The sequence below is a fragment of the Ascaphus truei genome, chromosome 7, assembly GCF_040206685.1.
Source record: "Ascaphus truei isolate aAscTru1 chromosome 7, aAscTru1.hap1, whole genome shotgun sequence".
NCBI lineage: Eukaryota > Metazoa > Chordata > Amphibia > Anura > Ascaphidae > Ascaphus > Ascaphus truei.
In genome coordinates this window covers 34,305,091-34,322,160 of record NC_134489.1, presented here as the reverse complement: position 1 = coordinate 34,322,160, position 17,070 = coordinate 34,305,091, and positions in this window count along the sequence as shown.

Genomic DNA, 17,070 nt, shown 5'->3' with positions numbered 1-17,070 from the left:
GACTGAACCACTGATTGAGTCACCTGTGCTGAAGCAGGGACTGATTGAGCCACCTGTGCTGAAGCTCGGATATCCTGCAAACCTGACCTGTTTGGGGGGGGGGTGGCTTCAGGACTGAAGTTGAGCACCTATGCATTAAAGAAATGCTTCAACCAGGTGCAGCAAGAAAAACTATCCGGCCACATTAACACAATCATGGTCAGTCCAACGTACTATATACAATACGTACTATATACTGTATTAGACAGGCATTAACAGAGCGGTGCTACATAGGCCCAAAATGAACTGATATAACACTGACATGTTTAATGAGATCACGCAGATGAAACATGGTGACTTAGGGCCTCATGCAGAGAGCAGCGCTATTTAAAATTGGAGAGGGGAATAAAAAGTAGGTTTAATGGAGAGTTTTATTCTCCATATGCAGAAATGGGCGAAATCCGCTATTTATACCATTACTGCATGTGGAGAATTGTAAATGAGGAGATGCGCGCTGCTGAAAGGGAAAAAAAAATCGCGCTTTTTTTTTTTTTTCCCCCTATAGCTGGCGACCTCCTGCTTCTTGCCAACTTTAGTTGGCGGAGGAAATTGAAGAAAATCGCGCCATGTTATTGGCGCGAACAGCCGCTAGATGGCGTTCGCGCATTTCTGAATTTGTACATTTTTAAAGCTGGCGAGATGTAGGTTCTCGCCAGCCGCGCGGCGAAATTTTCAAATTAAAAAAAAAATGGCGCGTTTTTCGTACCTCGCCATTTTCTGCTGTTTTCTGCGCAAATTTCTCAAAAAAATGGCGAGATTTACTTTAGCGCTGCTCTCTGCATGAGGCCCTTAATGCTTAAAAAAAAAAGTATAATATTTTTTAAACTTTCTTTTAAAGTTGTGTTGGAAATGTCAATAAACAATATATGCCAATATATATATATATTGAGACGTTAGCGCTGTCTCAATTCCTGTCTTTTAAGGTTGGTTCATCTTGTTGCAGTTTATCATTAACCCTATCCTCATAGTCTCTGCTGTGATTAAAACAAAAACGGCAGCTTCCAACAGTAGTATAAAATACTTAAACGTCTCCAATTATATTAAAAAAAATACACAAGCACCAAGATTAAACCCAGTAAACAAATCGCAGCCCTAAATGGGTTTCAGCCCCAAACACCTTTATAAGTGGAACTGCACATTTAAATCATAACCCAGTATTTTGCTTTGTGAGATAATATTGTATGTATGTCTTTATTTATATAGCGCCACAAATGTACATAGCGCTTCACAGCAGTGATACACGTGACAATCATATAAATAACAAATAATACGAATAACACATAATGGGAATAAGTGCTTGAGGCATAAAAGTAACATTGGGAAGAGGAGTCCTTGCCCCGAGGAGCTTACAATCTAATTGGTTTGTAGGAAGAATGTACAGAGACAGTAGGAGCGCGTTCTGGTAAGTGCGTCTGCAACTTTATATTGCTTCAGGTGCCTCTGAAATGTTTAAAATGCCCCTCATAGCAGCAGGGGACAGAGGGCAAACTGACAGTGAATATGAGCAGACACACGGGGGATAGAGGCAGGTACTATGAGCAGACACGCAGGGGCTAGAGGCAGGTACTATGAGCAGACACGCAGGGGATAGAGGCAGGTACTATGAGCAGACACGCAGGGGATAGAGGCAGAGTACTATGAGCAGACACGCAGGGGATAGAGGCAGGGTACTATGAGCAGACACGCAGGGGATAGAGGCAGGGTACTATGAGCAGACACGTGGGGGATAGAGGCAGTGTACTATGAGCAGACACGCAGGGGATAGAGGCAGGGTACTATGAGCAGACACGCAGGGAATAGAGGCAGAGTACTATGAGCAGACACGCAGGGGATAGAGGCAGGGTACTATGAGCAGACACGCAGGGTATAGAGGCAGGGTACTATGAGCAGACACGCAGGGATAGAGGCAGTTACTATGAGTGGACACGCAGGGGATAGAGGCAGGAGACTATGAGCAGACACGCAGGGGGTAAAGGCAGGGTACTATGAGCAGACACGCAGGGGATAGAGGCAGAGTACTATGAGCAGACACGCGGGGGATAGAGGCAGGTACTATGAGCAGACACGCAGGGGATAGAGGCAGGGTACTATGTGCAGACACGCAGGGATAGAGGCAGGTACTATGAGCGGACACGCAGGGGATAGAGGCAGGAGACTATGAGCAGACACGCAGGGGGTAAAGGCAGGGTACTATGAGCAGACACGCAGGGGATAGAGGCAGGGTACTATGAGCAGACACGCAGGGATAGAGGCAGGTACTATGAGCGGACACGCAGGGGATAGAGGCAGGAGACTATGAGCAGACACGCAGGGGGTAAAGGCAGGGTACTATGAGCAGACACGCGGGGGATAGAGGCAGGGTACTATGAGCAGACACGTGGGGGATAGAGGCAGGTACTATGAGCAGACACGCAGGGGATAGAGGCAGGGTACTATGAGCAGACACGCAGGGGATAGAGGCAGGTACTATGAGCAGACACGCAGGGAATAGAGGCAGGAGACTATGAGCAGACATGCAGGGGATAGAGGCAGGGTACTATGTGCAGACACGCAGGGGATAGAGGCAGGGTACTATGAGCAGACACGCAGGGGATAGAGGCAGGGTACTATGAGCAGACACGCAGGGATAGAGGCAGGAGACTATGAGCAGACACGCAGGGGGTAAAGGCAGGGTACTATGAGCAGACACGCGGGGGATAGAGGCAGGTACTATGAGCGGACACGCGGGGATAGAGGCAGGAGACTATGAGCAGACACGCAGGGGATAGAGGCAGGGTACTATGTGCAGACACGCAGGGATAGAGGCAGGTACTATGAGCGGACACGCGGGGGATAGAGGCAGAGTACTATGAGCAGACACGCGGGGGATAGAGGCAGAGTACTATGAGCAGACACGCGGGGGATAGAGGCAGGAGACTATGAGCAGACACGCAGGGATAGAGGCAGGTACTATGAGCAGACACGCGGGGGATAGAGGCAGAGTACTATGAGCAGACACGCAGGGATAGAGGCAGGGTACTATGTGCAGACACGCAGGGGATAGAGGCAGGGTACTATGAGCAGACACGCGGGGGATAGAGGCAGGGTACTATGAGCAGACACGCAGGGATAGAGGCAGGAGACTATGAGCAGACACGCAGGGGATAGAGGCAGAGTACTATGAGCAGAAACGCAGGGGATAGAGGCAGAGTACTATGAGCAGACACGCAGGGGGTAGAGGCAGGTACTATGAGCGGACACGCAGGGGATAGAGGCAGGGTACTATGAGCAGACACGCAGGGGATAGAGGCAAGGTACTATGAGCAGACACGCAGGGGATAGAGGCAGGGTACTATGAGCAGACACGCAGGGGGTAAAGGCAGGGTACTATGAGCAGACACGCGGGGGATAGAGGCAGAGTACTATGAGCAGACACGCAGGGGATAGAGGCAAGGTACTATGAGCAGACACGCAGGGGATAGAGGCAGGGTACAATGAGCAGACACGCAGGGGGTAAAGGCAGGGTACTATGAGCGGACACGCAGGGGATAGAGGCAGGGTACTATGAGCAGACACGCAGGGGTAAGAGGCAGGGTACTATGAGCAGACACGCAGGGGATAGAGGCAGGTACTATGATCAGACACGCAGGGGATAGAGGCAGGGTACTATGAGCAGACACGCAGGGGATAGAGGCAGGTACTATGAGCAGACATGTAGGGGATAGAGGCAGGTACTTTGAGCAGACACGCAGGGGATAGAGGCAGGTACTATGAGCAGACACGCAGGGAATAGAGGCAGGTACTATGAGCAGACACGCAGGGGATAGAGGCAGGGTACTATGTGCAGACACGCAGGGGATAGAGGCAGGGTACTATGAGCAGACACGCAGGGGATAGAGGCAGGGTACTATGAGCAGACACGCAGGGATAGAGGCAGGAGACTATGAGCAGACACGCAGGGGGTAAAGGCAGGGTACTATGAGCAGACACGCGGGGGATAGAGGCAGAGTACTATGAGCAGACACGCGGGGATAGAGGCAGGAGACTATGAGCAGACACGCAGGGGATAGATGCAGGGAACTATGTGCAGACACGCAGGGATAGAGGCAGGTACTATGAGCGGACACGCGGGGGATAGAGGCAGAGTACTATGAGCAGACACGCGGGGGATAGAGGCAGAGTACTATGAGCAGACACGCGGGGGATAGAGGCAGGAGACTATGAGCAGACACGCAGGGATAGAGGCAGGTACTATGAGCAGACACGCGGGGGATAGAGGCAGAGTACTATGAGCAGACACGCAGGGATAGAGGCAGGAGACTATGAGCAGACACGCAGGGGATAGAGGCAGGGTACTATGAGCAGACACGCGGGGGATAGAGGCAGGAGACTATGAGCAGACACGCAGGGGATAGAGGCAGGGTACTATGTGCAGACACGCAGGGATAGAGGCAGGTACTATGAGCAGACACGCGGGGGATAGAGGCAGAGTACTATGAGCAGACACGCAGGGATAGAGCCAGGAGACTATGAGCAGACACGCAGGGGATAGAGGCAGGGTACTATGTGCAGACACGCAGGGATAGAGGCAGGTACTATGAGCAGACACGCGGGGGATAGAGGCAGAGTACTATGAGCAGACACGCAGGGATAGAGGCAGGAGACTATGAGCAGACACGCAGGGGATAGAGGCAGGGTACTATGAGCAGACACGCGGGGGATAGAGGCAGGAGACTATGAGCAGACACGCAGGGATAGAGGCAGGTACTATGAGCAGACACGCGGGGGATAGAGGCAGAGTACTATGAGCAGACACGCAGGGATAGAGCCAGGAGACTATGAGCAGACACGCAGGGGATAGAGGCAGGGTACTATGTGCAGACACGCAGGGGATAGAGGCAGGGTACTATGAGCAGACACGCGGGGGATAGAGGCAGGGTACTATGAGCAGACACGCAGGGATAGAGGCAGGAGACTATGAGCAGACACGCAGGGGATAGAGGCAGAGTACTATGAGCAGACACGCAGGGGATAGAGGCAGAGTACTATGAGCAGACACGCAGGGGGTAGAGGCAGGTACTATGAGCGGACACGCAGGGGATAGAGGCAGGGTACTATGAGCAGACACGCAGGGGATAGAGGCAGGGTACTATGAGCAGACACGGAGGGGATAGAGGCAAGGTACTATGAGCAGACACGCAGGGGATAGAGGCAGGGTACTATGAGCAGACACGCAGGGGGTAAAGGCAGGGTACTATGAGCAGACACGCGGGGGATAGAGGCAGAGTACTATGAGCAGACACGCAGGGGATAGAGGCAAGGTACTATGAGCAGACACGCAGGGGATAGAGGCAGGGTACTATGAGCAGACACGCAGGGGGTAAAGGCAGGGTACTATGAGCGGACACGCAGGGGATAGAGGCAGGGTACTATGAGCGGACACGCAGGGGATAGAGGCAGGGTACTATGAGCAGACACGCAGGGGATAGAGGCAGGTACTATGATCAGACACGCAGGGGATAGAGGCAGGGTACTATGAGCAGACACGCAGGGGATAGAGGCAGGTACTATGAGCAGACACGCAGGGGATAGAGGCAGGGTACTATGAGCAGACACGCAGGGGATAGAGGCAGGGTACTATGAGCAGACACGCAGGGGATAGAGGCAGGGTACTATGAGCAGACACGCAGGGGATAGAGGCAGGGTACTATGAGCAGACACGCAGGAGATAGAGGCAGGGTACTATGAGCAGACACGCAGGGGATAGAGGCAGGTACTATGAGCAGACACGCAGGAGATAGAGGCAGGGTACTATGAGCAGACACGCAGGGGATAGAGGCAGGTACTATGAGCAGACACGCAGGGGGTACTATGAGCAGACACGCAGGGGATAGAGGCAGGGTACTATGAGCAGACATGTAGGGGATAGAGGCAGGTACTTTGAGCAGACACGCAGGGGATAGAGGCAGGTACTATGAGCAGACACGCAGGGAATAGAGGCAGGTACTATGAGCAGACACGCAGGGGATAGAGGCAGGGTACTATGAGCAGACACGCAGGGGATAGAGGCAGGGTACTATGAGCAGACACGCAGGGGATAGAGGCAGGGTACTATGAGCAGACACGCAGGGGATAGAGGCAGGTACTATGAGCAGACACGCAGTGGATAGAGGCAGGGGACTATGAGCAGACACGCAGGGGATAGAGGCAGGGTACTATAAGCAGACACGCAGGAGATAGAGGCAGGGTACTATGAGCAGACACGCAGGGGATAGAGGCAGGTACTATGAGCAGACACGCAGGGGGTACTATGAGCAGACACGCAGGGGATAGAGGCAGGTACTATGAGCAGACACGCAGGGAATAGAGGCAGGTACTATGTGCAGACACGCAGGGGATAGAGGCAGGTACTATGTGCAGACACGCGGGGGATAGAGGCAGGTACTATGTGCAGACACGCAGGGGGTAGAGGCAGGGTACTATGAGCAGACACGCGGGGGATAGAGGCAGAGTGCTATGAGCAGACACGCAGGGGATAGAGGCAGGGGACTATGAGCAGACACGCGGGGATAGAGGCAGGTACTATGAGCAGACACGCAGGGGATAGAGGCAGGGTACTATGAGCAGACACACAGGGTATAGAGGCAGGGTACTATGAGCAGACACGCAGGGGATAGAGGCAGGTACTATGAGCAGACACGCAGGGTATAGAGGCAGGGTACTATGAGCAGACACGCAGGGGATAGAGGCAGGTACTATGAGCAGACACGCAGGGGATAGAGGCAGGTACTATGAGCAGACACGCAGGGGATAGAGGCAGGGGACTATGAGCAGACACGCAGGGGATAGAGGCAGGGTACTATGAGCAGACACGCAGGAGATAGAGGCAGGGTACTATGAGCAGACACGCAGGGGATAGAGGCAGGTACTATGAGCAGACACGCAGGGGGTACTATGAGCAGACACGCAGGGGATAGAGGCAGGGTACTATGAGCAGACACGCAGGGGATAGAGGCAGGTACTATGAGCAGACACGCAGGGAATAGAGGCAGGTACTATGTGCAGACACGCAGGGGATAGAGGCAGGTACTATGTGCAGACACGCGGGGGATAGAGGCAGGTACTATGTGCAGACACGCAGGGGGTAGAGGCAGGGTACTATGAGCAGACACGCGGGGGATAGAGGCAGAGTACTATGAGCAGACACGCAGGGGATAGAGGCAGGGTACTATGAGCAGACACGCAGGGGATAGAGGCAGGGGACTATGAGCAGACACGCGGGGATAGAGGCAGGTACTATGAGCAGACACGCAGGGGATAGAGGCAGGGTACTATGAGCAGACACGCAGGGTATAGAGGCAGGGTACTATGAGCAGACACGCAGGGGATAGAGGCAGGTACTATGAGCAGACACGCAGGGTATAGAGGCAGGGTACTATGAGCAGACACGCAGGGGATAGAGGCAGGAACTATGAGCAGACACGCAGGGTATAGAGGCAGGGTACTATGAGCAGACACGCAGGGGATAGAGGCAGGTACTATGAGCAGACACGCAGGGTATAGAGGCAGGGTACTATGAGCAGACACGCAGGGGATAGAGGCAGGTACTATGAGCAGACACGCAGGGTATAGAGGCAGGGTACTATGAGCAGACACGCAGGGGATAGAGGCAGGAGACTATGAGCAGTCACGCAGGGGATAGAGGCAGGAGACTATGAGCAGACACGCAGGGGATAGAGGCAGGGTACTATGAGCAGACACGCAGGGGATAGAGGCAGGTACTATGAGCAGACACGCAGGGGATAGAGGCAGGAGACTATGAGCAGACACGCAGGGGATAGAGGCAGATACTATGAGCAGACACGCAGGGGATAGAGGCAGGAGACTATGAGCAGACACGCAGGGGATAGAGGCAGGTACTATGAGCAGACACGCAGGGGATAGAGGCAGGGTACTATGAGCAGACACGCAGGGGATAGAGGCAGTGTACTATGAGCAGACACGCAGGGGACTATGAGCAGACACGCAGGGATAGAGGCAGGGGACTATGAGCAGACACGCGGGGGATAGAGGCAGGGGACTATGAGCAGACACGCAGGGGATAGAGGCAGGTACTATGAGCAGACACGCAGGGGACTATGAGCAGACACGCAGGAGCAGACACGCAGGGGACTATGAGCAGACACGCAGGGATAGAGGCAGGGGACTATGAGCAGACACGCGGGGGATAGAGGCAGGGGACTATGAGCAGACACGCAGGGGATAGAGGCAGGTACTATGAGCAGACACGCAGGGGACTATGAGCAGACACGCAGGAGCAGACACGCAGGGGACTATGAGCAGACACGCAGGGATAGAGGCAGGGGACTATGAGCAGACACGCGGGGGATAGAGGCAGGGGACTATGAGCAGACACGCAGGGGATAGAGGCAGGTACTATGAGCAGACACGCAGGGGACTATGAGCAGACACGCAGGGGATAGAGGCAGGTACTATGAGCAGACACGCAGGGGACTATGAGCAGACACGCAGGGGACTATGAGCAGACACGCAGGGGACTATGAGCAGACACGCAGGGGACTATGAGCAGACACGCAGGGGACTATGAGCAGACACGCAGGGGACTATGAGCAGACACGCAGGGGATAGAGGCAGGTACTATGATCAGACACGCAGGGGATAGAGGCAGGGTACTATGAGCAGACACGCAGGGGATAGAGGCAGGTACTATGAGCAGACACGCAGGGGATAGAGGCAGGGTACTATGAGCAGACACGCAGGGGATAGAGGCAGGGTACTATGAGCAGACACGCAGGGGATAGAGGCAGGGTACTATGAGCAGACACGCAGGGGATAGAGGCAGGGTACTATGAGCAGACACGCAGGAGATAGAGGCAGGGTACTATGAGCAGACACGCAGGGGATAGAGGCAGGTACTATGAGCAGACACGCAGGAGATAGAGGCAGGGTACTATGAGCAGACACGCAGGGGATAGAGGCAGGTACTATGAGCAGACACGCAGGGGGTACTATGAGCAGACACGCAGGGGATAGAGGCAGGGTACTATGAGCAGACATGTAGGGGATAGAGGCAGGTACTTTGAGCAGACACGCAGGGGATAGAGGCAGGTACTATGAGCAGACACGCAGGGAATAGAGGCAGGTACTATGAGCAGACACGCAGGGGATAGAGGCAGGGTACTATGAGCAGACACGCAGGGGATAGAGGCAGGGTACTATGAGCAGACACGCAGGGGATAGAGGCAGGGTACTATGAGCAGACACGCAGGGGATAGAGGCAGGTACTATGAGCAGACACGCAGGGGATAGAGGCAGGGGACTATGAGCAGACACGCAGGGGATAGAGGCAGGGTACTATAAGCAGACACGCAGGAGATAGAGGCAGGGTACTATGAGCAGACACGCAGGGGATAGAGGCAGGTACTATGAGCAGACACGCAGGGGGTACTATTAGCAGACACGCAGGGGATAGAGGCAGGTACTATGAGCAGACACGCAGGGAATAGAGGCAGGTACTATGTGCAGACACGCAGGGGATAGAGGCAGGTACTATGTGCAGACACGCGGGGGATAGAGGCAGGTACTATGTGCAGACACGCAGGGGGTAGAGGCAGGGTACTATGAGCAGACACGCGGGGGATAGAGGCAGAGTGCTATGAGCAGACACGCAGGGGATAGAGGCAGGGGACTATGAGCAGACACGCGGGGATAGAGGCAGGTACTATGAGCAGACACGCAGGGGATAGAGGCAGGGTACTATGAGCAGACACACAGGGTATAGAGGCAGGGTACTATGAGCAGACACGCAGGGGATAGAGGCAGGTACTATGAGCAGACACGCAGGGTATAGAGGCAGGGTACTATGAGCAGACACGCAGGGGATAGAGGCAGGTACTATGAGCAGACACGCAGGGGATAGAGGCAGGTACTATGAGCAGACACGCAGGGGATAGAGGCAGGGGACTATGAGCAGACACGCAGGGGATAGAGGCAGGGTACTATGAGCAGACACGCAGGAGATAGAGGCAGGGTACTATGAGCAGACACGCAGGGGATAGAGGCAGGTACTATGAGCAGACACGCAGGGGGTACTATGAGCAGACACGCAGGGGATAGAGGCAGGGTACTATGAGCAGACACGCAGGGGATAGAGGCAGGTACTATGAGCAGACACGCAGGGAATAGAGGCAGGTACTATGTGCAGACACGCAGGGGATAGAGGCAGGTACTATGTGCAGACACGCGGGGGATAGAGGCAGGTACTATGTGCAGACACGCAGGGGGTAGAGGCAGGGTACTATGAGCAGACACGCGGGGGATAGAGGCAGAGTACTATGAGCAGACACGCAGGGGGTAGAGGCAGGTACTATGAGCGGACACGCAGGGGATAGAGGCAGGGTACTATGAGCAGACACGCAGGGGATAGAGGCAAGGTACTATGAGCAGACACGCAGGGAATAGAGGCAGGTACTATGAGCAGACACGCAGGGGATAGAGGCAGGGTACTATGTGCAGACACGCAGGGGATAGAGGCAGGGTACTATGAGCAGACACGCAGGGGATAGAGGCAGGGTACTATGAGCAGACACGCAGGGATAGAGGCAGGAGACTATGAGCAGACACGCAGGGGGTAAAGGCAGGGTACTATGAGCAGACACGCGGGGGATAGAGGCAGAGTACTATGAGCAGACACGCGGGGATAGAGGCAGGAGACTATGAGCAGACACGCAGGGGATAGATGCAGGGAACTATGTGCAGACACGCAGGGATAGAGGCAGGTACTATGAGCGGACACGCGGGGGATAGAGGCAGAGTACTATGAGCAGACACGCGGGGGATAGAGGCAGAGTACTATGAGCAGACACGCGGGGGATAGAGGCAGGAGACTATGAGCAGACACGCAGGGATAGAGGCAGGTACTATGAGCAGACACGCGGGGGATAGAGGCAGAGTACTATGAGCAGACACGCAGGGATAGAGGCAGGAGACTATGAGCAGACACGCAGGGGATAGAGGCAGGGTACTATGAGCAGACACGCGGGGGATAGAGGCAGGAGACTATGAGCAGACACGCAGGGGATAGAGGCAGGGTACTATGTGCAGACACGCAGGGATAGAGGCAGGTACTATGAGCAGACACGCGGGGGATAGAGGCAGAGTACTATGAGCAGACACGCAGGGATAGAGCCAGGAGACTATGAGCAGACACGCAGGGGATAGAGGCAGGGTACTATGTGCAGACACGCAGGGATAGAGGCAGGTACTATGAGCAGACACGCGGGGGATAGAGGCAGAGTACTATGAGCAGACACGCAGGGATAGAGGCAGGAGACTATGAGCAGACACGCAGGGGATAGAGGCAGGGTACTATGAGCAGACACGCGGGGGATAGAGGCAGGAGACTATGAGCAGACACGCAGGGATAGAGGCAGGTACTATGAGCAGACACGCGGGGGATAGAGGCAGAGTACTATGAGCAGACACGCAGGGATAGAGCCAGGAGACTATGAGCAGACACGCAGGGGATAGAGGCAGGGTACTATGTGCAGACACGCAGGGGATAGAGGCAGGGTACTATGAGCAGACACGCGGGGGATAGAGGCAGGGTACTATGAGCAGACACGCAGGGATAGAGGCAGGAGACTATGAGCAGACACGCAGGGGATAGAGGCAGAGTACTATGAGCAGACACGCAGGGGATAGAGGCAGAGTACTATGAGCAGACACGCAGGGGGTAGAGGCAGGTACTATGAGCGGACACGCAGGGGATAGAGGCAGGGTACTATGAGCAGACACGCAGGGGATAGAGGCAGGGTACTATGAGCAGACACGGAGGGGATAGAGGCAAGGTACTATGAGCAGACACGCAGGGGATAGAGGCAGGGTACTATGAGCAGACACGCAGGGGGTAAAGGCAGGGTACTATGAGCAGACACGCGGGGGATAGAGGCAGAGTACTATGAGCAGACACGCAGGGGATAGAGGCAAGGTACTATGAGCAGACACGCAGGGGATAGAGGCAGGGTACTATGAGCAGACACGCAGGGGGTAAAGGCAGGGTACTATGAGCGGACACGCAGGGGATAGAGGCAGGGTACTATGAGCGGACACGCAGGGGATAGAGGCAGGGTACTATGAGCAGACACGCAGGGGATAGAGGCAGGTACTATGATCAGACACGCAGGGGATAGAGGCAGGGTACTATGAGCAGACACGCAGGGGATAGAGGCAGGTACTATGAGCAGACACGCAGGGGATAGAGGCAGGGTACTATGAGCAGACACGCAGGGGATAGAGGCAGGGTACTATGAGCAGACACGCAGGGGATAGAGGCAGGGTACTATGAGCAGACACGCAGGGGATAGAGGCAGGGTACTATGAGCAGACACGCAGGAGATAGAGGCAGGGTACTATGAGCAGACACGCAGGGGATAGAGGCAGGTACTATGAGCAGACACGCAGGAGATAGAGGCAGGGTACTATGAGCAGACACGCAGGGGATAGAGGCAGGTACTATGAGCAGACACGCAGGGGGTACTATGAGCAGACACGCAGGGGATAGAGGCAGGGTACTATGAGCAGACATGTAGGGGATAGAGGCAGGTACTTTGAGCAGACACGCAGGGGATAGAGGCAGGTACTATGAGCAGACACGCAGGGAATAGAGGCAGGTACTATGAGCAGACACGCAGGGGATAGAGGCAGGGTACTATGAGCAGACACGCAGGGGATAGAGGCAGGGTACTATGAGCAGACACGCAGGGGATAGAGGCAGGGTACTATGAGCAGACACGCAGGGGATAGAGGCAGGTACTATGAGCAGACACGCAGTGGATAGAGGCAGGGGACTATGAGCAGACACGCAGGGGATAGAGGCAGGGTACTATAAGCAGACACGCAGGAGATAGAGGCAGGGTACTATGAGCAGACACGCAGGGGATAGAGGCAGGTACTATGAGCAGACACGCAGGGGGTACTATGAGCAGACACGCAGGGGATAGAGGCAGGTACTATGAGCAGACACGCAGGGAATAGAGGCAGGTACTATGTGCAGACACGCAGGGGATAGAGGCAGGTACTATGTGCAGACACGCGGGGGATAGAGGCAGGTACTATGTGCAGACACGCAGGGGGTAGAGGCAGGGTACTATGAGCAGACACGCGGGGGATAGAGGCAGAGTGCTATGAGCAGACACGCAGGGGATAGAGGCAGGGGACTATGAGCAGACACGCGGGGATAGAGGCAGGTACTATGAGCAGACACGCAGGGGATAGAGGCAGGGTACTATGAGCAGACACACAGGGTATAGAGGCAGGGTACTATGAGCAGACACGCAGGGGATAGAGGCAGGTACTATGAGCAGACACGCAGGGTATAGAGGCAGGGTACTATGAGCAGACACGCAGGGGATAGAGGCAGGTACTATGAGCAGACACGCAGGGGATAGAGGCAGGTACTATGAGCAGACACGCAGGGGATAGAGGCAGGGGACTATGAGCAGACACGCAGGGGATAGAGGCAGGGTACTATGAGCAGACACGCAGGAGATAGAGGCAGGGTACTATGAGCAGACACGCAGGGGATAGAGGCAGGTACTATGAGCAGACACGCAGGGGGTACTATGAGCAGACACGCAGGGGATAGAGGCAGGGTACTATGAGCAGACACGCAGGGGATAGAGGCAGGTACTATGAGCAGACACGCAGGGAATAGAGGCAGGTACTATGTGCAGACACGCAGGGGATAGAGGCAGGTACTATGTGCAGACACGCGGGGGATAGAGGCAGGTACTATGTGCAGACACGCAGGGGGTAGAGGCAGGGTACTATGAGCAGACACGCGGGGGATAGAGGCAGAGTACTATGAGCAGACACGCAGGGGATAGAGGCAGGGTACTATGAGCAGACACGCAGGGGATAGAGGCAGGGGACTATGAGCAGACACGCGGGGATAGAGGCAGGTACTATGAGCAGACACGCAGGGGATAGAGGCAGGGTACTATGAGCAGACACGCAGGGTATAGAGGCAGGGTACTATGAGCAGACACGCAGGGGATAGAGGCAGGTACTATGAGCAGACACGCAGGGTATAGAGGCAGGGTACTATGAGCAGACACGCAGGGGATAGAGGCAGGAACTATGAGCAGACACGCAGGGTATAGAGGCAGGGTACTATGAGCAGACACGCAGGGGATAGAGGCAGGTACTATGAGCAGACACGCAGGGTATAGAGGCAGGGTACTATGAGCAGACACGCAGGGGATAGAGGCAGGTACTATGAGCAGACACGCAGGGTATAGAGGCAGGGTACTATGAGCAGACACGCAGGGGATAGAGGCAGGAGACTATGAGCAGTCACGCAGGGGATAGAGGCAGGAGACTATGAGCAGACACGCAGGGGATAGAGGCAGGGTACTATGAGCAGACACGCAGGGGATAGAGGCAGGTACTATGAGCAGACACGCAGGGGATAGAGGCAGGAGACTATGAGCAGACACGCAGGGGATAGAGGCAGGTACTATGAGCAGACACGCAGGGGATAGAGGCAGGAGACTATGAGCAGACACGCAGGGGATAGAGGCAGGTACTATGAGCAGACACGCAGGGGATAGAGGCAGGGTACTATGAGCAGACACGCAGGGGATAGAGGCAGTGTACTATGAGCAGACACGCAGGGGACTATGAGCAGACACGCAGGGATAGAGGCAGGGGACTATGAGCAGACACGCGGGGGATAGAGGCAGGGGACTATGAGCAGACACGCAGGGGATAGAGGCAGGTACTATGAGCAGACACGCAGGGGACTATGAGCAGACACGCAGGAGCAGACACGCAGGGGACTATGAGCAGACACGCAGGGATAGAGGCAGGGGACTATGAGCAGACACGCGGGGGATAGAGGCAGGGGACTATGAGCAGACACGCAGGGGATAGAGGCAGGTACTATGAGCAGACACGCAGGGGACTATGAGCAGACACGCAGGAGCAGACACGCAGGGGACTATGAGCAGACACGCAGGGATAGAGGCAGGGGACTATGAGCAGACACGCGGGGGATAGAGGCAGGGGACTATGAGCAGACACGCAGGGGATAGAGGCAGGTACTATGAGCAGACACGCAGGGGACTATGAGCAGACACGCAGGGGATAGAGGCAGGTACTATGAGCAGACACGCAGGGGACTATGAGCAGACACGCAGGGGACTATGAGCAGACACGCAGGGGACTATGAGCAGACACGCAGGGGACTATGAGCAGACACGCAGGGGACTATGAGCAGACACGCAGGGGACTATGAGCAGACACGCAGGGGATAGAGGCAGGTACTATGATCAGACACGCAGGGGATAGAGGCAGGGTACTATGAGCAGACACGCAGGGGATAGAGGCAGGTACTATGAGCAGACACGCAGGGGATAGAGGCAGGGTACTATGAGCAGACACGCAGGGGATAGAGGCAGGGTACTATGAGCAGACACGCAGGGGATAGAGGCAGGGTACTATGAGCAGACACGCAGGGGATAGAGGCAGGGTACTATGAGCAGACACGCAGGAGATAGAGGCAGGGTACTATGAGCAGACACGCAGGGGATAGAGGCAGGTACTATGAGCAGACACGCAGGAGATAGAGGCAGGGTACTATGAGCAGACACGCAGGGGATAGAGGCAGGTACTATGAGCAGACACGCAGGGGGTACTATGAGCAGACACGCAGGGGATAGAGGCAGGGTACTATGAGCAGACATGTAGGGGATAGAGGCAGGTACTTTGAGCAGACACGCAGGGGATAGAGGCAGGTACTATGAGCAGACACGCAGGGAATAGAGGCAGGTACTATGAGCAGACACGCAGGGGATAGAGGCAGGGTACTATGAGCAGACACGCAGGGGATAGAGGCAGGGTACTATGAGCAGACACGCAGGGGATAGAGGCAGGGTACTATGAGCAGACACGCAGGGGATAGAGGCAGGTACTATGAGCAGACACGCAGGGGATAGAGGCAGGGGACTATGAGCAGACACGCAGGGGATAGAGGCAGGGTACTATAAGCAGACACGCAGGAGATAGAGGCAGGGTACTATGAGCAGACACGCAGGGGATAGAGGCAGGTACTATGAGCAGACACGCAGGGGGTACTATTAGCAGACACGCAGGGGATAGAGGCAGGTACTATGAGCAGACACGCAGGGAATAGAGGCAGGTACTATGTGCAGACACGCAGGGGATAGAGGCAGGTACTATGTGCAGACACGCGGGGGATAGAGGCAGGTACTATGTGCAGACACGCAGGGGGTAGAGGCAGGGTACTATGAGCAGACACGCGGGGGATAGAGGCAGAGTGCTATGAGCAGACACGCAGGGGATAGAGGCAGGGGACTATGAGCAGACACGCGGGGATAGAGGCAGGTACTATGAGCAGACACGCAGGGGATAGAGGCAGGGTACTATGAGCAGACACACAGGGTATAGAGGCAGGGTACTATGAGCAGACACGCAGGGGATAGAGGCAGGTACTATGAGCAGACACGCAGGGTATAGAGGCAGGGTACTATGAGCAGACACGCAGGGGATAGAGGCAGGTACTATGAGCAGACACGCAGGGGATAGAGGCAGGTACTATGAGCAGACACGCAGGGGATAGAGGCAGGGGACTATGAGCAGACACGCAGGGGATAGAGGCAGGGTACTATGAGCAGACACGCAGGAGATAGAGGCAGGGTACTATGAGCAGACACGCAGGGGATAGAGGCAGGTACTATGAGCAGACACGCAGGGGGTACTATGAGCAGACACGCAGGGGATAGAGGCAGGGTACTATGAGCAGACACGCAGGGGATAGAGGCAGGTACTATGAGCAGACACGCAGGGAATAGAGGCAGGTACTATGTGCAGACACGCAGGGGATAGAGGCAGGTACTATGTGCAGACACGCGGGGGATAGAGGCAGGTACTATGTGCAGACACGCAGGGGGTAGAGGCAGGGTACTATGAGCAGACACGCGGGGGATAGAGGCAGAGTACTATGAGCAG